The following is a 27730-nucleotide window of genomic DNA, read 5'->3' on the forward strand; positions in this document are numbered from 1 at the left end:
GCTTTTATTTTCTTGAAGTGTGACACTAGTCATGAAGTTTTGGAACACAGGTGAGGTTTGGTGGGGTGAGGTCCAGAGCCGATGACCAAGAAAGGATTCTTGAGACGTCTTAGGTGCAAATGGTGGTTTTATTAAAACACAGGGACAGGACCCAAGGGCAGAAAGAGCTGCTCAGACAGAGGCATGGTTGCCTGGGAGATGAGGAAGGTGAGGACAGAGGGGGTGTCCAGAAGGACTGTCATATGCTAAAGAAGAATTTCAGGATAAGGGAGACCTGGTTATTGTAAAGTCAAGGCTGTTTTTGCCTCTAATGAGGGAAAGCATGAAGACAGTCGGGAGTTTCCTGGAGATATGTTACATTCCTCCTATCACACATCCTTGTCAGTGGGCTTTGGGCTTAGAAGAAATTCAGTTTTATTACACTTCCCTCCCCCTTAGCCTCCCAGAATTTTATGGAGGGGAGGGTGATGGTGATGTTAGGGCTTCCAGAAACTGAGGTATGGGTCTCTGGAAGTCAGGGTATTGATGAGAAAGCTTCTTCCTTCCTTGTAAGTCGCTAGGACATTCGTATATGGAGGGAGACTCCTGTCCTGCAGGACTGGGATCTCTATCAGTTAAGCATCGTTTTTCCTTTAGGGCAGCCAGGAGTGCATGAGGAATGTTACACATATGGCATGGGGAGAGGGTGTAGGGTGCCAGTTTCTGCTTTGTCCTAAGCTTGCCTTCTGCTCCCTCATCCCTAGGACAGGAGCTGGGAGTGAGGTGACATAGTTCAGAAGAAGTGGGGGTAGGAATTGTTGAGGCAAGTCTTGAAGGTGTGAAACGGTCATCCATTAGAGGGAAAGCAAACTCACCAGAGAGACAAGGGAATTTGAAGCCAGGGTTGAGTATCCACTGGAGAATTGTGGTCAAGTGTTTTAAAGTACAGCAGGTTGGCTCAGCTGTATGATTCCTTCCTGGTTTCTGGTGCATGCCGCTGGCATTGGTAGAATCATTTCTAAAGAAACAAAGCAAAAGAGGATAAGCCTTTCTTTCACAAACGATGATGAATCAAGTTTTGAACATGCTGGGTTTTGAGGCACAGGTGGGACATCAGTGAAATAGCATGAGTAGGTAGTCAGTTACATGGGCCTGGTGGGTAGGAAAGAAACAGATGGTCATATATCAGTGGGAGAGATGTTGGCTAGGGAATGGGAGCTGAAACCAAGGGCACAGTTGATATCACTACAAGAGAGGGTAGCTTGGAAGAGAAAGGTTAACTGAACCCCCGGGGAGACCCTGATGGGAATGTCACATGCATTTCTCAGGCATGCCAATGTTGACACAGATTACTGTAACTCCTGGGGGCCAGAAGCCATGTCTTTGAGATTCATTCATTCTCTGCCTCTGGCATAGCGTGGGCCACATTGAAGGTAATTCTAAAATTCATTCCGATTTGATTTCATTGCACTTTTCATTTACCAGAATCTTGTCATGGTTTGCTAGTGTATCATTTTCTCGAAAAGATTAAATAAGGACCATTTTACAAATATGAGATGGATGCCTGAAGGGATTTTGTTTAATTCATTCATTAGCTCGGGAACCACTAAGATGTTACCACCACTTCAAGCAAGAATCTCAAGGCAGACACATATACAATCAGTAATACTTAAACGAATTTGCTTTGATAGATGCAAATAGATATGCAAATAGAATGCAAATGGATGCAAAACTGCCTTCTACCAAAGGAAAGGGGGTCAACTGTACTTCCAGTGGACAAAATTCATTTACATATAGCTAGACAAGATCATCTGCATCCACATCAATTATGTACAATCTATAGAGTTGCAAAATAGCTCAAAGACAAGAAAGGCACAGAATATCCCATAGAATTGGTCAGCCCAGAAGGGTACATGAGACAACACCTGTTTTCCCTTGGAAGACACTATAATCTTTTAGGTTCATTTCAATGTCTTTCGTGATTTTGCCTATGCTTTAAAAGAAAAAAAAGTTACCCTTATCATTCTTATTAGTTTGAAAAAAAACTAATAAAATACTAGTCTGTTATAAAATACACATGGAAGAATGTTCTGGCACTATCATACCCAATTTGGGGTACTAATTGATTAGGAAGATGAGGCAGAATTTGGGAGCCCCTAGAATGAGTCTGTTTCCGGTTGGAATGGGAAACATTTAAGAATCAAACTAAATGATCTCAAATCCACTCTGGAATGAAACAGGTTATAAGGAAAATACAGAATATGTTGAAATGGACCTGTTGGCTCATTGTGAGCTTTGCTGGTCAAATGGAGACCTCTACCATGATGCTTGTCCTCCATGTCCCACCCATCCCATACCTGCTATCCTGGCACCAAAGGGCCACCAGACTTTAGGCTCGGTCTTCAGTTCCAAATGGAAACCCTCTGTTCCCACAGTAGTGGACAGGATGACTCTGGTTGCTGGTGGAAGCGTCAGCTGCTTTAGTCCAACAGTTCAAGAGAGGATCAGAAGAGCATAAGGACGATATTGGAAAAAAATGCTCAGAAGAATTTCCAGAACACAATATTTCTCTTTGCAATTTTTGAGTGTTCTGTAGCCAACCTGCCAAAAAAAAAAAAAAGTGAAAACTATAAATAGAGAGGAGTGGGAAGAAGAAATGAGGACCTGTCACAGTGCCAGCAAAAATAGGGAACTGAGAATTTTCCAGAGATTCAGAGTCAAAGGGGGTTAATATTTATTTAGAAAAGAAGTCGTGGGCACAAGCTCTAGGATGAAATGAAGGCAAGAGAGGCAAGTTAGGGAATCGAGAGAGAGAGAGAGACTTCAAGATAAAAAAAAGTCAACTTAAAGTCTCATTCCTCATTAAGGAAAGTACAGATCAGAGAAGAGGGGAGAGACTGGGATATAGTTGATCGCCGATTGTGTCTGGCTCTGATTAGAAGCTTTGTATCCACTTTTTAATTTCATCTTCCAGCCTGTTTCCTGGATTCCAGCTTCTATTTCCTATGAAATAGGTACCATCACCAAAGACGAGAGTCAAACATGTAACAGTAGTCAAATCTTTAACAGCGCGGACAACTAACTAACCAAAAGCTAGCCCGGGGACCCCTGCAGAGTCAAGTGTTACATGCCCAGTGCCTGGATCGCGAGGCCATGGTAGGGTCCAGGGTAGGGAGACACACAGCAGGTTCTGGCCAGAGGCTAGTCACCAAACTTTGTGTGGCTGAAGGGGTGTGTACCAGCTGAATGTCAGCTCCCAGATGAAACTGAGAGAAATGTCCTTTGGGAAGGTTTACGCTGACTCTCTGCCTTTCCTTCATCCTCCCCAGGGTGTTCCATTAGCATTTGGGGTCTGGGGTCTTGCCTGTTGCTCCTGGCTTTTGTGGGCCACGCCACTGCCACAGCCAGGGCTCCAAGGGGCAGTGCACTGTATGGGCTCTTGACTGTTCCCTCCTGACTCTCGGAAGGAGAACAGGCAGCAGGGGTTTTCATTCTTTGTTGGCATCTACTCTCTTCAGCAACCCCAAGATCAGTACCCCAGGCTGCACAAGCTCAGGTTCATGTCTTTACCAAAGGCCAGCAATAATTTCAGAAAGGAATGACAATGAAGGTAAAAAACAGTTCAACTACTCGCTCATCTGGACTTCTAGAGCAGGTGGGGTTCCCAGACAACTTTGTTCCATCGGTCTGGCACCCTTGCCCCCCCTCTCGGTGCCTTGGTGATGAGTGTGGACCTTGCTGTTTGTGCTGCCTGAATTTGCCCTTGTCGCTTATTAGCACTGTGGCCCTAAAAGTCTGAGAGGCTAAAAGTCATGCCTCTCAGAGCCAATCGGAATAGCTTATTAGACCTATTGATTCTGGCATAGTGGGCCTGTGTGGAAATCTCTCTTCTTCATCCCTCCTCCTTCTCAGTCTTCCCCTCCTCCACCTCTTCCTCCTTCTTCTTTGATGTGTAATCCAAGGTATTTGGGGAGCAGGGAATGATGTGATGTTTGGGATTTACTTTAAAATATATTCCAGACCTCCCCTCTCCCCAAAAAACAAAAATACAGGCACTTTGGGGGCAGTAGAAGGAGGAGGGCCTATGAAACAGTTGGGGAAGCAGAGTGATAAGTACGCGGAAGGGCCGGGATCCTTCTGCTCTACACACTTTGGTGTATGCTTGAGAATTTTCATAATAAGAGTAAACAAACAAAGACCAAATAATGAGGCTTTCATTCTCTACATCCAAATGACCACAACAGGGCATAGAATGCACTTTCATAGTTGCTCCCCTGGCAATTTTTTCTGATTCTCCAAATAAGATTCCAGCTCTCATCCTACCTGTCATAGTCTCTGGATATTGACTGGGCACGTTTTCCTCAACAAGGCCTTGCCAGGCCCACTGCTAGGGAATGTATTGTTTCAGATTCTGTACTCAGGTTTTAAAGATTTTTATTTATTTATTTATCAGAGAGAGAGGGGGGAGAGAGCGAGCACAGGCAGACAGAATGGCAGGCAAAGGCAGAGGGAGAAACAGGCTCCCTGCTGAGCAAGGAGCCTGATGTGGGACTCGATCTGAGGACCCTGTTATCATGACCTGAGCCGAAGGCAGCTGCTTAACCAAGTGAGCCACCCAGGCGTCCCTGTACTTTCGTTTAAAAAAAAAAAGTGACCAGTTTCCCGTTTGGAGTGACTCGAATGCAAGACTCACAGTAAGCCATTGTCTTGCTGTGTCCCATCCCTTTCTAAGGACTGCTCCTGCTATCTCTGGGAGATCACAGCATTCGGAGGGGCAGCCCAGTCCTGGGCCATTACAGCAAAGCTGCAGCCTGAAGGGCACGGGTGAGATCTGTGGTTTGAGCTGTCCGAGTCTCACAGAGAAAAAAAAAAGAGAAATTAATCATCATTTGACCATGACATTCCCACTAAAAAGGAGGACTGTGGGAGAAAGAGCAAGGGAAGAGGAAAGAAAAATCTCAAAATAAAAGTGGGGTGGATGGCAGGAGGAGGAGAGGGTCTCGGAAATTGGGGGCGGTGTGGCGATCGAACCAACGCTAGCCACAAACACAGGATTCCGCCCATTAGTCTAGAGCGGACTGGACATAAACATGCTCGCACATCTACTTGTCGGCTGCGTTTTGTCGGCCGGCCCGGTAGCGAAGTGATTCTTTAAGAGCTCTGAGAACCCAAACTTGTGGCCGCCCCGCAGCTGAGCTGAAGTGGAGCTGGGAGCTGCCCAGACGACCCGAGGCTGCCAGCTGACCACCTTCCTCCCTAGAGATTGCTGGAGCCAAACTCAGCGGGGGAGAAGCCACACTCGCGGGTGGGTCCCGGGGCTAAGGGCGGAAGCCGGGTTCCCACAGAGGCCTCCGCGCCCAGGTGGCTGCAGCGGCGGCGCCCGGGACCATAGGCCTGACACCCGGACGCGCCCCCCTCTCTGGACAACCGGCCGCAAAAGTAAAAGGCCAGCATCCCGCCACGGCTAAGCAATCTCGGGAGAAGGTCCTGGAAGAGGTTCGCAGGCCGATTTTCCGAGGGAAAGGGCGAGGTGGGGAAGGAGGGCCCCTGACCCTCCCCGCCCTCCCTTCTCCCGCTCACCCGGCATCAACAGCGGCGGGGCTGCCCTGCAGAAACGTAGGCGAGGTTGTAGTGTCGCCCTCCGCCGCTCGGGGGCAGGACCACCTGCTGGCTCGACCGCAGCGGCCCGCAGGAGAAGCCGGAGGAGAGGCGCCGGAGGGCCAAGGAGGCAGGCGGAGGCAGGCAGAGGCGAGGCTGCGGCGTCCTCTTTCATTGGCCCGGCGGGGGCGCTGCCATGTTGGAGCAAGCGGTGCCTTCTGTGCGGTGGAAACGCCATGGCTTCACCGGTACCGTCCGGGAGCGCAGCCTCCTACCTTTCCTCCTCGCTCGAGTGTTGGTACTGAGAGGCGGCGGCCGGCGGGATGGAGAGAAGTAAGATGAACCTGCCCAAGGGGCCGGACACGCTCTGCTTCGACAAGGACGAGTTCATGAAGGTGCACGCCTGGGCTCTGCTCCCCGGAGCCGGGCCGTGGGTGGCCTGCCCTCCTTGGCCCTCCAGGGCCTCTCCTCGGGCTTCTCCTGCGGGCTTCCTGGGCTGTCCCCGCCCCGGACGGGTCCTCGGCGGGGACCTCACTGCACTTCGCAGTGAGTCTCTTGGCCTCGGGTGGGCTAGGTGCAGCCTGGAGAAAGCACTCCTGTGAAATCGTGCACATTGAATGAAAAGGCCTGAAAGTTCAGGGCAAAACGCATCTCTGAACACACGTACTTACCAGGAATTGGGTCAAAATGCACTTAACCTAACGTTTATGCCTGACTTTCGTCTTAAGCTCCCGGAATGAGAAATCTGAAAGACTGTACTGTCCTTACTGGTTCTGGTCCAGTACTACAAAGCATACCAAGCTCCTTTTCTAAAGTTGCCCTACTTCTCTTGGTGAGGTCAGCCTGAAGTTGGCAGCAGATAACTGTAGGACATAAACTTACAGAATAGAAATTTAAACTGAAAAGACTTTACTGACAGGAAAGGTTCATCAGACATAGCCTTGAAAATGTCCCAAGATTTGAATTAGAGCCAGGAGGAGCTTTATCTGTTTTCTGTATCCCTCTGGGTCTGTACTTAAACTATCAAAACGTATATGTTTAATTTCTAAGGATTGGGATTTAGTAGCTGGTTTCAGTGTTAAAAAGTTTTGGCTTTGTAGGTACCTAAAATTATGAAAAGAGTTTGAATTTCTTACTTTTTTATGGCTTCAAGTCACAATATGTTTTTTTCTTTTTTGGGTTAACCAGCTAGTTCCTTTTTGATATTTGCATTCAGATCACATCTCCCAAACTCTGGCTTTAAAAGTGCTTATGTCTGGATCCTCTGCGGTGTGGCCATATCATTTTTAATATGTAGGGATGTCTAGACGAAGGTATATTGTACTCTTGTTCTTGTATGGTGATGTTAAGCCACTGTAATAAAAGGTGTAAATTGAATGGAGTGTCTGAAGGAGAGCACAGAGTGAATTCTCTGATCCAGAAACCTCTTGTTAATGAAGGACACGTGATGAGGAGAGAGGTCATTGGAAGAAGAAAAGGCACACACACAGACTTAAAGAATGTCAAATTACGGAAGTCTCTTTAGCTTGTCTGTCTTTGGACTTCGTCAGGCTTTCTTTGGGCCTAACACTAGCATTTTCTCGCACTTCCTCGCCCCGCCATCTTTCTCACTCTGAGCTGACAGAATGCCTTTGGTCAAAGCAGCTTTGAAAATAGAAATCTCAAAATAGCAGTTATAAAGTAGGACTTAGAGGTAGGAAGAGAGCAAACTGGGAAAGTGGCTAGAATGCCAGCAATTCCATATTCTTTCAAGGCTCTGACATTTCAGAATATAATGTATAATTTGTAGTGTTAATGAACGTGACCCCTTCATACATAGAAGGAAAATACATGGAACAGCTGTTCTGTGTAAAGTGGTATTGATCTTCTATGTGGGAGCTGGAGATAAAGGTTATATGCAATTTGTGTTTCCGTCAGAGAGATGTTAAGTTACAGTTCCGAGGCAGAAATGAGTGAAGAGCTTGCTGTCGGGGTTGTATTTCTACATAGGTGTCTTGTTTGGCACATTTTGGAATGAGACTGGGATGGTAGAAAGGGAGATGGGGTGGGGCTGCGGGTTGCACCTTGGACACTGCATACATTGAGGGGTCCACGTTGATGCAGTCTTCATGGTAGAGCTGCAGTCAGGTTTACAGCAGGAAGTTGCATGTTCATATCTGTTGAGTTTGAGCTGACTGGTGGCAAGAGACTACTTAAAAAGTCATGTTTATGAGATCTAATGAGAAATAGAAGGGGAAAGGTATGCAAAAGAGGTAGGTGATCAAAGTGCAGGAATGGCAGATGGGGAAGGGTCACCTGGGGCAGAGGCACTGGCAACATCATACTTTGTCGGCTTAGAAATACGAAAATCCTTTGGGTTGACAGCCAAATAATAGATGAGCAGGACATAAGGTATTGGTAGTAGGGGGAGAAAGTGGCATAACAGATAAATTAGACCATTTACATGGGTGTGCTATTGACATCACATGTAGCCTTCCTCTTCCATCTCAACATATGACTTCATCTCCAGTCGTACAGAAAAATTAGCAGCCATCCCACGGGACCTCCTCCATCCTGCTGATCATGAGCCCATTCTTGTATTTGTCCCCTTCTCCTCCTCGCCTGGTACGGGGAGGGGCTCTCCTTCCTCCTCGGGTTCAGTCTCCACTCTGGCACGGAGTCCATGCCCTCCCACCCTTCCAGGAGCCTGCGAGGATCCTCTCCCCTGCACTCCTTCCCATCATGCGCTCCTGTTTGTTTCTCTCCCACTTGACTGCCCCACCTCTAGGTATTGCCCTGTCACTGTCGTGCATCACAGCCAGTGCTCAGGGGTTGACTTGACTTTCCCACCTTCCACCATTCAGGCCCTGTCATTCCACTAAAGAGTTCTTACCAAAACTGTTTCTAAGTCAGCACACCCGACCTTTCTCTGTCTCCTTACTCGACATCGCAGTAGACCAAATGCTCTGCATTGTTTCCTGTCTTTCTTCTACCTGTCTGATGTGTCTCCTGTGCAAAGTCATGCTCCTGGTAGCCACTGAATGCTAATTATGGGCTCAGCCCCGTGTTCCTTTCTTTCCCTAGATGACCTTTTGTGCAGCTTCATGACCACCTATCAGCAGGTAAGGCAGATTCCTGTCTCTGGCCCACACGCCTCCTGAGCACCAGTTCTGTGTATCGGACTTGCTGACCTTTCTTCTCGGATGTGTCTGTGGCCCCTCAGACTCATCAGGTTCAAGAAGGAATTCATGAGCACCTCCTCCACTGAAAACCACCTTTCTTATTCTATTGCCTCTCTCAGTAAACACTTCATCCGTTTAGCCTGGAGTCGGGAAACCAGAAGTCAACTCCTACTCTGTCACCTTTCCAAAATCTAGTCTGTCACACCAAGTCCTGTGGATTTCGCTTCCTAAACCTCTTGAGTCCATATACTTCTTTCCATCTCTTCTTGTACCTTTGCAGTGCGCCCTTGCCATCACACCGTAGAAGCTTCTCACCCAGTCTCCATGCACCTTCCTTGTCTTCCTGGCCCCTAGTCTACACTGCAGGCAAGCCACTCTTGTCAGAATGCGGATGTGATCTTGTATGTACCAGGTGACTGGTCAGTCCACCAGCTCTTGAAAAACCATTTTCCCACGCACTCGAACGTATTTCAAAGAGAATCAGTCCCCCATGGGGTAGTTTTCCTTGGTAGACAGTTTGTTTCTGTGCTGAGCCAGTCTGCCTCCTTCGAACTTCTCTGTGTCAGTTACTCTCTGGAACCTGTGGCTTCGTAGGCACATGAAGACCTTTTCCATGAGAAGTGAAGGCAGGAGCCCTCTGGACGGTGAATGTATGTACCCTCATGTTCCATAGGTAAAAGAACCGTGTGTGGGGGTTGGGGGGTAAGTCCTTGAGGCTCCTCTGTGTTCTAATTGGGTGAACTGGGAATTTTGAGACAGGCAGCAGGTCCTGTGTGTCCTTGTTTGCAGGGAGCATGCATTCTGATGGACAAAACGGAAAAGGGGAAGAATGAGCAGCTGCTCAGATCTGTTTGTACTGTGCTGGCTGATTAGCTGTGACCTGCAGATGTGGGTCCCATCCTCGGCTCTGCTCTTTGCCTGCTTATGTCTGACTTGGGGCAAATCACTCGCCTCCGGCCTTCTGTTTGCTTGTTAGTATAATGAGGTGGTGCTTATCTATGTGATCTTTGCCGGCTCCTCTGAAAAGACTCCAGTCCATCCTGGCTTGCAGATAAGGAAACTGAGGCCTGAGGTGTGATGACTTCCTTTAAAGCCACACAGCTACTTGGGGCCAATCACAGGCCATATCTCCTGACCCCCCACGCATCAGTCCTTGGAAATCCTACTGTAATATGTTCCTATCCAGAGGCCACAGGTGGGAACTGAGGGAAGTGGGACAATCAAAACATTAAGAATAGCGCAGAAGATGGCACAATGTCCGCATGCCTTGGCACCTGCATTTCACCAATAGGGCCACCTCTTACCTTAGAAGAAGTTCCCACAGGGCTGGTGATCTGGATGCCTGGCCTGGAGCTTAGCTACGGTAAATGGGACCAGAGGGAAGTGATGGCTGTTTGAGGTGGACTTTGTTGACGGCGGCTGGAGATAGCAGCTGACTAGCAGCTGACAGAGGAGGAAGAGGGAAGAGTAACAGACAGCAGATAGCCGCAGGCCCGCATGTCAGCTACTGTTGCCCAGGGCCGCCCATCCCCAGGAGCTGTCTTCGTATCACAGGAGCTGAGTGCTTACCCTGTGGGTTCTTAGTTTGATGTCACGTCTTGATGACAAGATTCCATTCTCTCCTGCATCAGTTTGAGACAGACATCGTAATGAAATTCTAATTAGCCAAATATGGAATGTAAGCGTGGAACTCATTTTATAGAGAAATTTTCTTATGTGAACTACTTTCCCTGATGATAGAGGGGTTGTGACGATGTAACATCAGATATAGTTTATCTGATTGGCACTTGTAAGAAGGGTTCCCGGCAAAAAAGAACTGTTTTTTTGTTGTTGTTGTCCTCCCGTTTGATCTTTCCTTTCCATTCCTTTTTTTTTTTTTTTTTTTTTTTTTTGTGAGCGGTCATCTGATTTATAAAAAGATGCAACAAAAAGTAAAATGGTACAAGATAATCAGTTTCAAAACATAAAAAAATGAGTGTCTTTAGCCATAGCTCAGAACAGAGGAACTGGGTAAGGAGAATTGCTTGTATGAACTGGCAACAGGAAAAGTTGGTAACGGAGAGCTGAGGAACTCTATTAAGATATAGGAGTGAGGGGCTCCATCCTCATCTGGCATTTGCTCAGTGTCATCTATATGGTTAGAGATGTCCATGATGGGAACTCCAGCAATCTTCTGGGTCTGGGTCAGCTGATGCCACAGTGTAACACTCTGAATTTCTTCCATACTGAGCAGTCATCTGCATAGTTTGTCTTGTGTGTACGTGGTAATCATTTGAATATTGGCTCTTTCTCAATCCTTAGAGCCTCTTGATACTTTCACCCCGGTTTCTCAGTTTCAGCCATTACACAGTCAGTTGTACAACTGGTACACTTGGCACACAGCCCGTCCATCATTGACCGGTCAAGTTTGGCTTAAATAGAAAAGTTGATAAAGTCAGTACCAACCAGGATGTGGTAAGTCGGCCCAGCTGTGTGTTTATATTGGAAAAAGCAGGAGGGATGTTGGGGGACTTCTCTTTCCTTGAGTGCATGGGATCCTTCTTTTCTTTCTTTTTAGGTTTTAATCTGTCTTTCTCTCAGAGAAGGATCTCAGAGCTAAGCATTCGCTTCCCGGTCACATACTTTCTTGCTTTCTCTTGCTTCCCCGTGTTCACACCATGCCCATTTATCCTTGCTTTTGATTTTCTAATTCAGTCTTTGTAGTACCATAAAACTTATTTAAATAAAATGTTGGCCTACTAAGTTATTGATTATTAGTAAGTTCTTTGTTCAAAATTTGAGAGCAAGAAGTATTATGTAAATACATCTTTTTGTTATTTAACTAGTCTTACAACATTTAGCATCAAATTTCTTGAAACATTTAAACAAATTAATCACAAACTGGGGCTTGGGCTCGCTCTTTCTTTCTTTTTTTTTTAAGTAATCTCTATACCCAACATGGGACTTGAACTCACAACCCTGAGATCAAGACCTGCACGCTCCAGTGACTGAATGAGCCAGGTGCCCTTTGGGCTTTTTGTTTTTAAGTTCCTCAGGTGAGGGGCTGCCTTAGTGGCTCAGAGGGTTAAGCTTCTGTCTTCAGCTCAGGTCATGGTCTCAGGGTCCTGGGATCGAGCCCTGCATGGGACACTCTGCTCAGCATGGAGCATGATTCCCTCCCTCTCTGCCTACTTGTGATCTCTCTGTGTGTCAAATAAATAAATAATATCTTAAAAAAAAAAAGTTCCTTAAGTGATTCTAATGTGTGACCAGTGTCGAGAACTCTAGCACTGGATAATTCCTTTAAATAGCTCAAGAAATTAATTTTGAAAAGCGAACTAAAAGCCTACATAGATTATGATTGGTGTTAAATTGAGGGGAAAAAAGAGATAAAGAGAAGACATCAGCTGGAACAGAGTGTAATTAGGTACTCAAATATTTGTTAGATGGATAAATACATTTACGGAATGTAGGGTTTTTTTTTTTTTGTCTCTTCATAAATATGTCAAATGGGTATATAAATTCAACAAAGGAGTTTGATATAAAATTGATTAAAATGTTAGAACAGAAGTTTTTTAGAATTTCAGTGTTACTATTTCATGATGCTTTTAAGATGATCTCTCTGTAGATGGTGGGAAGATCTTGTTAGCATATGTTTTTAATTTCTCAAGCTTGAATAATTTAGTCACCGAACAAAGATTTAGAATGAGTTTTGGAAGACACAAGTCCTAGATTATGTCCCCACCTAGCTGGGTCAGAGATTTGAGAGCAGGGGCTGGAGGGATGAGCTCCAAGGACATTTTTGTATACATGCTGATACCTTGGGCGGGAACACTCTTCCCACACTTCCTGTGGCTAGCTCCTTTGTGTCATTTGGATTCAACTCATTGTTCTATATTTCCTGGTTCATCCAAGTTAAAATACATCCCATTTGTCACTCAGACCTTTACTATGTCCTGTTTTCTTTTTAGCTGTGATCACTATTCATTAATCACTATTTGATCACTGTTCATTAATATAATGTTTGTTTACATATTTATTTTCTCATTTCTGCATTAGAATATCTGCTCCTTAAAAGCAGAGACCTTGTCTTTTCTTTTCATGACTGTGTCCCCAGGTCTTAGAGCAGAGCTGGAGTTGCATGATAAATATTTGAGGAATATTTATGGGATATACAGGGACATTTATTCATCTCTGTTGTCCATTGTTTTTCAAGAATGGTTGGAAACACACACATACGTGAGCTCGCACAAACTTTCTATGTCTTTCAACCCCTATGTAGTGTGCAGATTAGTGCTTAACTATTTGGTTTTTTGTCTCGATGAAATGGGACATGTTTCAGGGAAGAGCTCATAAATTTCATATGCCCTCTTAGTACTTCTCATCATTACAGAGTGATGGTTCTGGGGGATTCTGCTTCTCGTGGAGATAGTATATAGTGATTTTATAAGTCCATGTATCTGGGAAGGAGTGTTTTACTTCTTGGCAGCTTAGAGAACTTCAATCTTTCCAAATTCCATGTAATTTTCATAGCATTAAAGCTACTAATTTCAGATTATTGGTAAGTTTTAAATGATTAATTCCCAGGTTACTTTGAATTAGTCTTTGTTTGCCATCCCTGATTGCAGCTAGTTAGTAAAGTAGCTAAAGTTTTAAACTCTACTTGGTTTTAATTTTGAGTGATGTCACTGCTTCTCTCATGGTTAATGGTTCTTAATTACCTGCAGCTTGTCTGGTTAGCTCATTTATTTTCCTGTGTTCCAACATCTCTTGTGATCTCCCAACTTCTGGCCTTTTGGGGGATTTGTACTTGAACTGGGTTCAGATAGGAAATACCCCTGAGTACAAAGAGAAGATATCTTTTCTTCAAGACTTTGGGTTAAATTAAGGGGTGCTCTGAGATTTTAAGGCAAATTGTCACGAGTCAGCCTTTATCTACAGTTACTTATCTCTGTAATCAGATTTTTCTCAAGACACAAAATACACGTACACACAAAATAAAACACAGATACAGTTTAGATGCCGACTCAAATTGTCAGCCAGGGCTGTTGAGTCCACATTTTTTAATCATCCCAGGTGATTGATTATATTAAGTGAATATTAGCAGTTACAAAATAAGTCTACAGTAATACAATGTACTTTTATCATTTTTTTTTACATTAATGGTTTTTGGTTAATTATTCCTGTTTCTTAAAAAATAATTTAAAAATGAAACAAGATGGGATTGGGAGGGAGACAAACCATAAGTGACTCTTAATCTCACAAAACAAACTGAGGGTAGCCGGGGGGAGGGGGTTTGGGAGAAGGGGGTGGGATTATGGAAATTGGGGAGGGTATGTGATTTGGTGAGTGCTGTGAAGTGTGTAAACCTGGTGATTCACAGACCTGTACCCCTGGGAATAAAAATATATGTTTATAAAAAATAAAAAATTAAAAAAAAATAATAATTTAAAAAAATATAGCTCTTCTGTAGTCCAAATGTTTGTGTCCCCTCTCAAAAGTCATATATTGGAGGGACGCCTGGGTGGCTCAGTTGGCTAAGCCTCTGCCTTTGGCTCAGGTCATGATCCCAGGGTCCTGGGATCGAGCCCTGCATCGAGCTTTTTGCTCAGCAGGGAGCCCGCTTCCCTCCCTCTCTCTGCCTGACTCTCTCCCTACTTGTGATCTCTATCTGTCAAATAAATAAATAAAATCTTAAAAAAAAAAGTCATATGTTGGAACCCTAATCCAAGTGCCAAGTGTAATGACATTTACAGATAAGGCCTTTAAGAGATTATTAGGTCATGGTGGTGGGGCCCTAACAATGGGATTAGTGCCCTTATGAGAAGAGACGGGAGAGAGCCAATGATATGATATATTACATATAATATATAAAATATTATTATAATGCTATATTATTATATCAATAAATGAAATGCAATAAATAAATAAATAAAATTGCAATGCAATAAATAAATAAATTACAATGGAAGATTATTCAGCTTAACAAAGGAAGGAGTGTGGGTGATGTCCCTGGTGGGCCATGCTGGCTCTTGGCTGGGACCTAAGCCAGGCCCGGACTGAAAACCTGCATCGTCCCACCAACTTGGGGTTTCCTGCTATCTGCCCCCCAAAGGACAATGTCCAGTGTCAGAGCATGGGGACAGAAATAGCCTCAGTTAGTTCCTACACGAAGAGTAGCTTTGGAAACTTCTGAAAACCCAACTCATCATCCATCTGTCTATGAAGGGACATCTACAACATTAATCCCATGACGCATGTTTTACTTTGTAGAATTCCAAACATTCAACAAGCTTGTGAGTGGTCTATTTATTTGCAAGCTTAGGTTGCTGCTTCTTGCCTTTAAAAGCCAAGCACTGTAGTTGCTCCCGTAGATCGGTACAGTCTTTTACAGTTTTCAAAGCACTTATGAGTTCTTCCCCTATTCTTTACTTCTGAAAAGCAAAATGTGTATCAGCCAATGATGTAATTAGTTTGAAGAGAAAAGAACTTTATTGAACATTATCAAGGGCCTTGAAGAATGCCCGGAGGGCCAATGCCAGGTTCTGGGGCTGTACCACCGCAGGACTGCCCAGGGGAGATAGTGCAGTGATACCCCAACAGTTGACCCTGGATGGAACCGTGGGCATGGCTGCTCAGAGAACTCCAGTCTTTTGCATCCATCCTTAGAAACAGATCCTACCTACTTGGTGCTTGCTTCTTCTTCTCCCATCAGAGCCTCATGTGGGTGCATCTGATGGGCAGACCTTGTATCATTTGCAAAGTAATTTCTGGCTTCTCTTGGGGTAGAAAGTCAACATGGGAAAATTCCTCAGAGGTAGGAAGAGTGTCCAAAGGATGCTGGCTGTTTCAAATTACAACAAACAGGACAAACGATACCACTGACCATCAGAAGTGGGGTTTTAATGTCTTGAAACAGTTATTATTGGGTTTTAATGTTACTGGGAATCATTTACTGTAGGTTCACAAGATATCTGATAAGAGAGCACCTTTTAGATTTCTCTAACCAATAATATCTGCATTCTGATCCTGCAGAAAAAAGTTCTCTGAAAGTGCTGACCAGTTTTGATTGCAATACGATTTCTCAGCTGATTCTTTTCATATCCTATTTGAAGCAGAGCTCAAAAAGCTCTGTACTCAGTGGGTGGTTGTATAATTGTTTTAATTCATTTGTTAAACATAATTATCTTTCCTCACTTCTGTCCTATTCCTTTGATATATGCTCAGCAACTTGGTCCCTAATGGATGTGATTAGAGCTTCCCACGGTGTGCATCATGTGAGGGAAGGGGTGTTACATCGTTAAGGTGGGGACACATCTTCATTTCATGTTTCAGGGACTTAAGCTGTTTCTTTTGACACCTGGGGGCTAAGTTAATGAGAGAGTTCTTTGATAGCTTTATGTGAGCTAATTCTGCTTGTCACATGCTATAAGGGACCTGGAGAAGAGGGAGGAAGTCAGAGAGTAGAAGATAGGTGGGGTGCCTTTGTTCAGTGACCATCCCCTCATGTCAACCACCAACCCAATCATTAACTCTGGGCGTTTAAACACAGACAACTAAACACAGACATCCTGAGACAGATCAAAGACAGGTTCTTGGCAACAGGTCAGAACATATTCTTGGGAAAAAGAGGTATGCTAGTGGACCCTTGTGAATCTGAGGTGTCTTCCTCCTAGAGACCTGGGTGTTTTGTAGACAACCTCTCATCCACCTTTTTGCAATGTCCCCGCAAGGCACTTATTCCCAAGTCTGGGAAAACTGAAGAATATTAGACTCTGTGCTCTTAGAGATCAGGGAAGGTGTCAATGAATCATCCTTCTGGGTTCTAACCTAGACTGACAACAGATAAGAACCGAGTTCAATCAAATGTGATAGGTATTGAGGGCTAGGTGAGTCAGCATGGCTTAGATTCAAGACCAAAAGAGTCTTGAATCTTCCTGTGCCCTGAATTGAAAAATGGTGCTCAGGGAATAGTGTACCTGGCCCGATCCAGCCATGCTTACCCCAAGAATATGAAGATTTCCGCCTGCATTTTCTTTTGAAAGTTTTATGGTTTTAGCCTTTACATTTAAGTCTACAATCTATTTCCAGTTAATTTTTGGATATAATGTGAGGCAAGAGTGATGATTTGTTTTCCCATACATACATGCAATGATAGAAATGCTTTCCAGCCTGCCGCCAAAAAGAATGGGCCTGGGTCTTTCCTACTGTTTCCTGGCAATGGTCCAGCACAGCTTTCCTTCAGAGCAGTCAAATAACTGAAAGAAAATCCTCAAATTTAACAATCTTGTCTACTGGGTTTCAATGGAAGTTCATGCATTTTATCCACTCCCCCTTTTCAACCTGCTTTCTATAGAGAACATCAATTCACCTGTTGGAATTAAACCTGAAAAAAAAAAAAAAAGGGCAACAAATTAAGCCACTTACAAGAGTGTCACGAAGTACTGACCTTTTATTCTTAACACAGTGACTGGACAGAACCCCTATTTTTGCGAGTAAAAAAGAGCAGGCACCCCTTCCCCATCCTATGCGATGGTGCACTTCAAAGCCTTGTCTAAGCAAATCTTAGAATGTTGAAGTTGTAGGGAACAGAATGTTCATCAGTTTGATGAACGTTGGAAACAGTGGTCTTTGCAGCTTCGGTTTATAACAGTGAGCTTGTGCATTCTTGGATAGCTGTCCATTACTGATGTGTGCCGGATTAGTTTTACAGTTTCACCTGAGGAAGGAAGACTTTATGTTTTATGAAGAGTCCAGAAATTCTGCTTTTAAGGCTAAATGCATACAGCCACATTTATTACACAGAAAGTGCAGCAAGTCTACAAGACCAGAAGCATAAGTACTGATGAATGGATGGAAGCAGTAGCTAGGACTATAGACAATCCTATAGCAAGAGAAGACTGTGATGCTTCCGGATGGTCCAGGAAATCTTCTGGAGGCTTCAGTACCTGGTGTGATCATTTAGTCGTGAAAAGGGCACATCAGAAGGGGTGGTGTGGTGAGCAAGGGCACAGGACAGGAGCCGAGCACATCTGGCAGGTGGCAAGTGGACTGTCACGGTGGGGCCGTGAGAGACTGGGGTCAAGGCAAGCTGCCAGGAGCCAGGAAGCCTCCTGAAAGCCCGAATATCCCAGGATAGCATATTCTCAAATCATGATGATAAGGCTTACGACGATTTAAATGCTGTTAAATGGGAATTTTGCCTTTCAAACCATGCTATACCTTTGATTGTAAGATGTATCCCAATTTCAAAGATGTTAGATTGTGTGGGGGGAAAAGCACAAGTCAGTGTGCTAGCCAGCCTCGGGGAGGACCACGAAGATTTCCACATCCCAGTATCTGCATGTGTGTTGTACCCTCCCACATCTGGTGTGACTAACAGGATATAGCAGAATTGGGGGTAAATCAGTTACAGAATTAGGTTATGAAAGACACTGAGGCTTCTGTTTTGTTCTCTCTCTCTTTTCCTCTCTTTCTTTTCTCTCTCTCTCTCTCTCCTTTCTTCTTCTATTCCCCCTTTCCTTCCCTCTCACTCCCACCCTTTCTCTCTCTTTCTCATTTATCATTAGCTCTTGTGGAAACGCAGGTATCCCTGTAGATACCCGGGTGGCAAGGAACTGAAGCCCTCCACACCTGCCACCTGCACAGAATTGAGGTCTGTCCATCATCACTTGTCCTTCAAACAGCTGCAGCCGGCTATTTGATGGCAATCTCATGAGATACCTCAAGGCAGAAACACATAGCTCGACAGCTTCCAGGTGCCTGACCTCAGAAACGGTGTGAGATCATAAGTACTTAAATATATAGGTTGGGCTGCTAAGTTTGGGGGTAATTCATTGCAAAGCAATAGAGGAACGATTCTATACAAAGACTCAAAATATGCCTTATTCCGTATGTGTACTCAGCGTCAGTCTGACGTTCAGAAAGAGATATGCCTGCCTGAGGCTGCTTAGAACATGCAGTGCCTCAGAGCAGGGGGAGACATTAAAGAGAGTTAACAAAAAATGGGGAAAGGGAATGTAGACATACAAAGAAGAACCATTTTGCTTTTCTAGGTCCTTCTTTTTAAAGAGTAGAAAATATAATTTCCTAGAAAGAAATAAACACAGAAGGAAAGAGTAGGATGAAAGTTACCTTTATCAGCCTATAAACAGATACTCAAACCAAAAACACTGGAAACTGAAAAAAGGTGCCAACTGTTTTTAAAGAAATGGCACACGACGTTAGGTATGAATAACTTTCATGCAAATTGAAGAGGTAGACGTGGTCGAATTGTTCAGGAGGCACCAAAAGAATGTGAATAACATTCTATTGAAAGGAAGGAAGACTGAGATTCTGAAAAAATATTTTATTAGGTAAAAGAATGAATAAATAAATGTATATATATATGTATATATATACATATATATAAGTTTTCTAGGGTTGCTATTTCAAGATACCAGAAGCCTGGAGGCTGAAACCACAGAAGTGGACAGTGTCACATTTCTAGAGGCTACAGTGTTGGTAGAACATGCTCCTTTTGTAGGTATTGTGGATGGATCTACTCCAGGCCCCTTTTCCAGCTTGAAGCGTTGCTCTGGCTTTGGACTTCTTCACCGGGCCTTCTCCCTCAGTGCATATCTGTGTATCCGCACTCTCCCTTCTTAGAAGTGCACAAGTCCTCCCGAATTGGAGGCCCAGTCTACAAAAATATGACCTCATCCTAGCTAGTGACATCTCCAGGGACCCTATTTCCAAATAAGGTCATGCTCCCAGGTGCTGGGGTTTAGGACTGGGATACTTCATATGCATAAACACATACACACACACACACACACACACACACACACGTGTGTGTGTGTAGATGTATTCCTATATATATCTATGTGTATAGATAGAAAGGGAGGAAGGAATAGATGGGAAAAAGAAAATACGCCTAGCGAGTTAGTAGACTTCATCTTTAACTTTTCAACAATGACCTTCAGAATGAACGACTGAAATTCTATTGAAAGAAAAGACCTGGATAGGTCAGTGAAAAATAAACTCTACATAGGGGGATGCAGAGGCTAGTATAGATTTTGTGGAAAGAGAAAGGATGAAAAGGGCTAGTCCGTATGTACCCAAAGGAATCCTCAAAGGCTGCTTTTCCGAGGTCTTGAGAAGAGACAATGGAAAGACACCCGATCCGTGAACAGAGAAAGAAACCATTGCAGAACAACAAGGGATCCTTTTAGAAAGACATGGCTATCCTCAAGGTGTCTGCATGCGATGAGAAAACTCCCTGAGATCCACCACATTCAAGCCCATCCAACAAGGCTCCAGACACTTTGGAAAGCTTGTCTTTCTTTCATGGAGAGAGAATGAGTGAGAGAGAGCATGAGAGAGGAGATGGTCAGTGGGAGAAGCCGACTCCCCAAGGATCTGGGAGCGGGAGGTGGTAGGAGATCCTGCCTGCCCGGGGTCATGACCTGATCCCAAGGCAGTCGATGAACTAACCGAGCCACGCAGGCGCCCGTCTCCAGAAATGGGTCAACAACAGCTGAGGAGCACCTGGGCGGCACCTTCAGTGAAGTGCCCAACTCTGGGTTCTGGCTCAGGGGTTGATCTCAGGCTCTTGAGATTGAGCCCTGAGGCTAGCTCTCGGTTCAGGTCAGAGTCCACTAGGTCTCTCTTCGGGTCCTGCCCTTCCCCCCTTCCCCATGAAGAGTGCTCTTGCCCTGAAACCAACTAGGAAAAGCATTCACAGAAATAAACAATGTTTGAGAGGGGGTGTAATGCCAACTGAATATTACCCCCATTTAAAAGACCACCAGAGACGTGAGTCAAAGCCAAGCAACAAGTGTCGTTTATTGCAGGTTCGAACCTGACCTCTGCGCTGCTCCTTGCCAATAACGCCGAGAGGTCCGGAGCTGGGTCGGTGCAGGATTTTTATAGACAGATACAAACAAGTTTCGGGTGGGGCTGAGCTGATTGATTGATAGTTTGAACAGGCATACTTGGCGTCAGTGGATTGGGTCAGGGGACCCGCACGCGAAAGCAGACAAAGCAATCTTACAGAAGCAGAACCGGCCGGTTAGCCCACGCATGCGGAAAAAAAAGCACTATCAGGATATTGAAGGCCTGGTTACTATCAAGCCAAGGCCACTTTCCCTCTAATGAGGCACTAACATAAAGACAATTGGGAGTCTCCTGGTGAAATGTTACATTCCGGCTATCAAAGGTAAGGTAACTTCTTTGTTGTAAATTTCAAGGACATTTGCAAACCTAGGGAGACTCCTACCCTGCAGGACTGTGATTTCTGCAAGTTAACTATTTATCATTTTATGGCAGTCAGGGGTGCCTGAGGAATGCTACACATATGGAGGGGAGCGGGTGAAGGGGGGGTGCAAGGCGCCAGCTTTTGCTTTGTCCTCAGCCAGCCTCCTGCTCCTTCATTCCCCCCTGAACAATTTTGACCCTTAAATCTTTAAGGGGGTTGAAGGTGGAAGGTCTCATCTTCTGTAACTTCTTCGTGCTGAATGGGGGCGTAGAGCTGTCCCTACCTACTGGGGTCAATATTGATCAGGGTAGGAATGTATAAGGGAGTTACGAAAGGTGGAGGCAGCTGAATCCAGCGCTGACAGTGAAGAGGCGTCCTCGCGTGCAATAAGGATCGTCTGTCGTGGTGTAGTCATTGCAGCAATGGAGTCTCGGCACCAAGTAGAGAAAGATGGAACAAAGCAACATATTAAGGTTAATAAGGCGATAAGAATAAGAAGCCCGAAAAGGAGATTTGGCCATAGCCCTCCTCCAAGCCAGGAACTTAACCAATCACTAAAAGAGAGAGAGGGACCTTGTAGAGCCTTAATCTGGGCATTCATATCCTTAATTAGTCCTGTGATACTTTTGTGATAGTCTGGGATGTACAAACAACATTCTGTCTTGATAATTGCACATGTGCCACCCTGGGCTGCTTTCAGGACATCTAAGGCCATCCTATTTTGTAGGACTGCCTTGCGTATCTGTGACAATTCGGTATTAAGTAGGGAGATGCCATTTAGTGAATCATTGAGTGCCTTTGTAGTATATTTATTAAAGGCTTCTACATGACACATGACATCCTCTAGTCCCGCAGATGGAACAAAAATGGATGCTAAGTGATCATACCATTTAAAAACAGATCGCGTCCATCTTTATTTCAAGTTGGGGAGATTAGCTGGGGTTGTAATGGTTTTAGTAATGCACCCATGAATTCAGGGAAATCCTAAAGTACAGCGACCTATCTACCCTGGAGGAAGCCAGGGCCACAAGTTGGTTCCACATATCCAGTGGGTTCCGTTTGGAGCTGGCCATCTGATGCCAGGTCGCCTTGCCCAGTCAGTAGCAAACCAGTCAGTAGCCTGAAGTACTATTATTTGGGGACACATTTCTAGTGAGCCATCCTAGACATCGTGTGTTATTTGCCCAATACCACTCGTATGATTCCTTTGTTCCCAGCATAAAACTGCCTTCTGACTGAGCTGTCCAATCGTGGGTGTAAGCCACAGATATGTATCTCAGATGCCATCCTTAGTATATGCCATCCTTAGTATAGCGATAAGGAGGGTTTTGAAACTTAGGCCCATATTTGATTGGGGATTTATGGCTTGATAGCAATCCCCTTTCTTCCAAATAGCTCCATGGGCATGTAGCATATTTGGAGTCAGTATAAATGTTAATTCTTAGGCTTTGGCAATTGCAAAGTGCAAGTGAGCACTATGGCACACCTAGCTTTTCTTATTCTTTCTATGAAAACTACTGTCATCAGAAAACCAACTGTCATTCGTATTTTTAACAGGGGCATCTTAAATCTGGACAAATAGAGTAAGTAAGATCAATAACCTCTGAACATTTTTGCTCTATAGAGAAAGAAGTACAATGGTCAAGTTCAGGCATACAGGTAACTAGGTTTAAAGTTTGACAAATTTTAAGTATTATTTCTGGCATATCTATAAGCATAGTCCAATATTTAATTAGATGGCCTCTATAATCCATTGGTGGCCTTTGGCTTCTAAGACAAATCTGGACCTGATGTGAAGTTATTACAGTCAGGGACTGTTCCATAGTGAGCTTTGAGGTGCCTTTTATGAGGGCTGTTCTATGCTTAGCTAAAGCATCTGTTTGCAATCGCACCTCAACAGAGGTGGCCTCTAGGATAAATATGACTAAGGGATGAAACCAATAAGAAGACCTTTGAGTGGTCCAGCCTTAACAATATCCTGATTACAGAGGATCACTGGCAAGTGAGAATACTTGTCAAGAGATAAGGGGAGTCCCCCATGCATCATACAATCCACTCATAAACAAAGTGGGGTCATCCATTGTCTCCACAAGTCCATAATTAATCCTATGGAGTGCAATAGGCTGGCTTTTAGGCAATTTCATTATCCCAGCCACACATAAGGTGTTAGTTAAGTTATACAATTGTAAGGGAATCAATCCCATTTTCCAGTTGTTTAATCATGTGTGAGGGGGTTCTACTAATATCCCCACAAAATAAAAAAGCAAGAAGATCATCTAAATGAGCTATTGTGTAACTTCTCTGAAATTTACCGCAAATTGTTTAGCTTAGGTAAACAAACATTTAAAGACAATCAAATCTAGAATTTAACATCCATAAAGATGTGTTACTAAAACAATTTTTCTCTCTAAAATAACCCTCATTTACAGAGATAGCCAAATCAGGACTAATACACTTGTGAAACATGTCCAGTTTTAACAAACTTGGCCCATTATTTACATAAGCTCCGCAAGAACAGTTGAGTGTGATCATATAGATCTTTTAGAATCTGCTTTGCTGGAACTTCTTATAAGGAATCTCTGGGTTGAACTTTTAGTAGCCTCTCCGGGCCAGAAGCCAAGCCCTGTACTTGCCATCAGGCATGCCTGCAATACCTGTTGATTTGGGCGAGTTCCTCTTCTGAGTTTCCGCACCTACCAAAGAGTGACATTCTTTACTCACCTGGTGAGGCTGCTGGGAACTCTGTAAGCAAGGTATCAGGCCAACAGTCCCAAGGGGCTTTATGGCTCCAGGTTTCATAAAGTCAACGTTAGTTCCTTAAAGCTGTCTGGTCATATCTGAGTCTATGCATGTCTTTCTCAAATATGACATTCCAGTCAAAGCCTTGGTAAAATAACCAGTTCTCAATGGTGTCCTGTTAAAGGAGAGCAGATTCTTATTGAACTTATGCAAATGACTGATTGCCATGGAAGAAAGAATACTTACTGAGACCTTTTGGTTTCAGAGGGTTCATATAGAGAGAAAATTTGAATGCCTTGAGCACTTTTACAACTCTATAAGTTACAGATAACTTAAGAAAAAGTATCCCTAGTCTGGAAGAGCAAACATTAGAGAGAACCAGCAATGTTTAAAGTAAGACAAAACATTAAGAGACACAACATTATAATCTTTTAGTTCATTTAGTCCCATGTTACTAAATCTGGTGAATGCGGCTTTAGTTAGTTTTGGAAATTCTTACCCATTTCAGTTTTAGGATTTTCAAGTATATCAAATATCTGTATTTGTCCTGAAAGTCCTTTATAGGAATCTCCTTGAAGATAAAACTCATTTTACAAGAGAATTAAAACAATTATAAATGACAAAAACTCAGAATGGATATGGTTAGATCTAAAGAGACACGGGAGTTTACAATTTAGCTGCAAGTAAATCAGGTTATTTCTGTGATACATAACATTTCCATAATTACAATATCAAGCGATGATCTCTCTAAACATTAAAACTTTAGGAAGTGCATAGAATCTCTAGAATAGTTATAGTATTTTCCCAAATGTAATCCAAGGTTTATCATTGGTTCAGTAGTATTTCACGATAAACTTCACATACCAAGGAAAAGCCCGAGTTAAAGAGATTTACAATTTAAATCTTGTCAACATTTGCTAAAATCTTAGAAAGTTTTGAAGCAAATGCCTAAATATAATTAGGGATGTTAAACACCTGATAAAACAAAACATAGAAACTGCTTTTTCTGGGCAGGCAAAGAGAAAATCACTTACATTCTCGTAACAGGAGATCAATTAATCTAATAAAACTTTATCCTTTGAACAGAGAATTTCAGTCTTGTACTAATGTAATGTACCTTTAAAACCCATTCATTTAGGACAAAATTACCTTCCCTTACCTTCAACAAAATGTATTCCCATTCCTTAAATCTTTCTTACATATCTGCAACTTTCTTACATACAGAGTTTCCCTTATTTCCATCAGTCTTAGTTACACTAAGCAGAACTTTGTATTCTTAGAAACACCTTTAGTTATTAACCAATTGTGAACTGTTACACAACAGAATTCTTCAGGTGGCAAATTTATGAATCAGTTAAGTGGCAAACATGTTTACCAACAGATTTAAATACTCTTAGTTTCTTTGCAGTAAGAAGTCAAAAGCACAAACCTACATCCAATAATTAACGACTTAGCATTTTATCCTGTTTGGTAAAGACCTAGATGTCCACAATTTAATTCCATTTGTCATCCAAGCAAAACTTTAAAACTTTCAGATTACCAAAGACTTTGAAAGCTACTTCAGCAATTACCCATTAGAACTTTGAGACAGACAATTAACCTTCAGTTTAGTTATTTCTTTGCTAACAAATTTTAATAAATAACATGAGCTTATTTGACCTTCAGTAAACCTCGAAGTTTCACATTTACTGCTGATAACTTAAAAGACAGGTCTTATCTTAATTAAACCAACAAACTTAACTTAGTTCCAACACTGATTTACTTTCCACCTGGGCCCACTCCACTTTGAATGTTTACCTGAGACATGCGTGGGAAGATCTGGAGTGGGGCGTGTTAGGTCCAGGGGGTGCTCTTCTTGCTCCTTGACACTGAAGAGAGAAGGAGCTGTGGTGCATGATCTAGAGGCCAGTCATGCAGGCTGCACACACGTTGGTACAGAAACACGTAAGGGGGAAACAGAAGAAACAAAGCGCTGCCAGGAGGCAGAGAAAAGATTCCCGGTTTTAGAGCTCATAAGGCCCAACAGAGGAGAAGACACCATGCTTTCCCATCAGCCAGGGGGGAGGGGTTAGGCAGTCCAAGTCAGGCCAGAGAACACAGGGAAACTTCCCCGAAACAAAGAGAGTTTCGGCAGCTGCTTGGGAATATTCCTTATAGTCTCTGTCTCGAGTTAGACCAACCCCAGTTGGCTCCAGTTATAGCCATTAACATGGGAAGTGAGTGAGGGAGAAGCCCCCACATCTATTAGGAGTAACAGAGAGAAATAAATCCAGAGTCCCCTTTGCTAGGGATGGCCCAGCAACCTGGGTTTACTAGAAGAAGGCTTATTTACATAATTATCATCCAATATGTCAGGAGGAAACTTACTAGCTGACTCATTGAATCTGGTTTTAGCTCTTAATACCTATCTCTTATATTCCCTCCCGATATGTACGATGTTGCAGACAAGGGGAGAGGGATCTTTCAGGTGCTGTCCTGCTCGCGTCCCTCGCGGGAACTTAGGAGCGTCTTAGCTAAGGTCTATCTGTATAAACCCCGGACCAGGCTACTCCATGGAGTAGATGACCGTTATGCTGTATGACGCTCCACGAGACTCAGGGTGCTGTCCACTCAGACTCCGAAGCCGAAGGCGGTGGAGCCACACAAACACATTCATACAGTCAGGCATTCCTCAGATTCAAATGGGTTAGACACCCTCCCGTTAAACAGAATGTAACCTTCATGACCAGTACAAGGAACATATATCCACATTTAAAGACATAACATGGAGACATACATGAAGACATACATTGTTGGCCTCCGAGGTGGGGCTCGAACCCACGATCTCTGCGAGGCCCTCCTGGCCCCCGAGGTGGGACTCGAACCCACGATCTCTGAGAAGCCATTCCCGCCGGGCACGAGGGACGCCTCCCCATTGGCCCACTGGCAACCCTATAGTGCATCCGCCAGGGTGTATTTGCCAGCCACCGTCCTGGGACTCTAACCCAGGTCCTGGGACTCTAACCCAGGAAAAATCACAGAAAGGACAAGACACACAAGACATACATAAGAACAAAGCATACGAAAAACATAGAGACAAAAGACAAAGCCCGCTTTCTTACCGATCGGTTGCAGTGACCCATTGACCAGTTGTCTGGTGGGCTTGAAGGGGAGATCTCGGTGGGACCTCCAAATGTATTGCCAACTGAATATTACCCCCACCTTAAAAGACCACCAGAGACATGAGTCAAAGCCAAGCAGCAAGGGTCGTTTATTGCAGGTTCGAACCTGGACTTCTGCGCCGCTCGTTGCCGATAACGCCGAGAGGTCCGGAGCTGGGTCACTGCAGGATTTTTATAGACAGATACAAACAAGTTTCGGGTGGGGCTGAGCTGATTGATTGATAGTTTGAACAGGCATACTTGGCGTCCGTGGATTGGGTCAGGGGACACGCGTGCGAAAGCAGACAAAGCAATCTTACAGAAGCAGAACTGGCCGGTTAGCCCACGCATGCGAAAAAAAAAGCACTATCAGGATATTGAAGGCCTGGTTACTATCAAGCCAAGGCCACTTTCCCTCTAATGAGGCACTAACATAAAGACAATTGGGAGTCTCCTGGTGAAATGTTACATTCCAGCTATCAAAGGTAAGGTAACTTCTTTGTTGTAAATCTCAAGGACATTTGCAAACCAAGGAAGATTCCTACCCTGCAAGACTGTGATTTTTGCAAGTTAACTATTTATCATTTTATGGCAGTCAGGGGTGCCTGAGGAATGCTACACATATGGAGGGGAGCGGGTGAAGGGGGCGGTGCAAGGCGCCAGCTTTTGCTTTGTACTCAGGCAGTCTCCTGCTCCTTCACTTCACATCAGCACCTACTGCTCTCCTCTCCTGGTGGTCTCTCGGGAAGGGGTCTTCTCTAGGTCTTCTAGCAGGAGATGGGCACTTCCCCTCTACCCCTGTTGCCGGACCAACCTTAACTATCCTGCAGGGTCAGGTCGGACTGGCCTTCTTTTATCTGTTGTTCTCTTCTGAATGGTTAGTTTTTCATAGATAC

At 44.1% G+C, this 27730-nt stretch overlaps 1 long non-coding RNA gene and 1 pseudogene across 1 annotated transcript; both read right to left on the reverse strand.

Annotated features, from left to right (window-relative positions):
• Positions 1–317: 317 nt before the first annotated feature.
• On the reverse strand, positions 318–5653 carry LOC131826864 (uncharacterized). Its single transcript, XR_009351786.1, has 3 exons — positions 5560–5653; positions 2337–2580; positions 318–997 (listed from the first exon to the last, which is right to left on the reverse strand). It is a non-coding gene; the product is annotated as an uncharacterized LOC131826864 (long non-coding RNA).
• A 4589-nt stretch (positions 5654–10242) lies between these two features.
• LOC131827880 (rRNA-processing protein FCF1 homolog) lies at positions 10243–26816 on the reverse strand (annotated as a pseudogene).
• Positions 26817–27730: the final 914 nt, after the last annotated feature.

Source organism: Mustela lutreola, chromosome 3 (assembly GCF_030435805.1).
Source record: "Mustela lutreola isolate mMusLut2 chromosome 3, mMusLut2.pri, whole genome shotgun sequence".
Lineage (NCBI taxonomy): Eukaryota > Metazoa > Chordata > Mammalia > Carnivora > Mustelidae > Mustela > Mustela lutreola.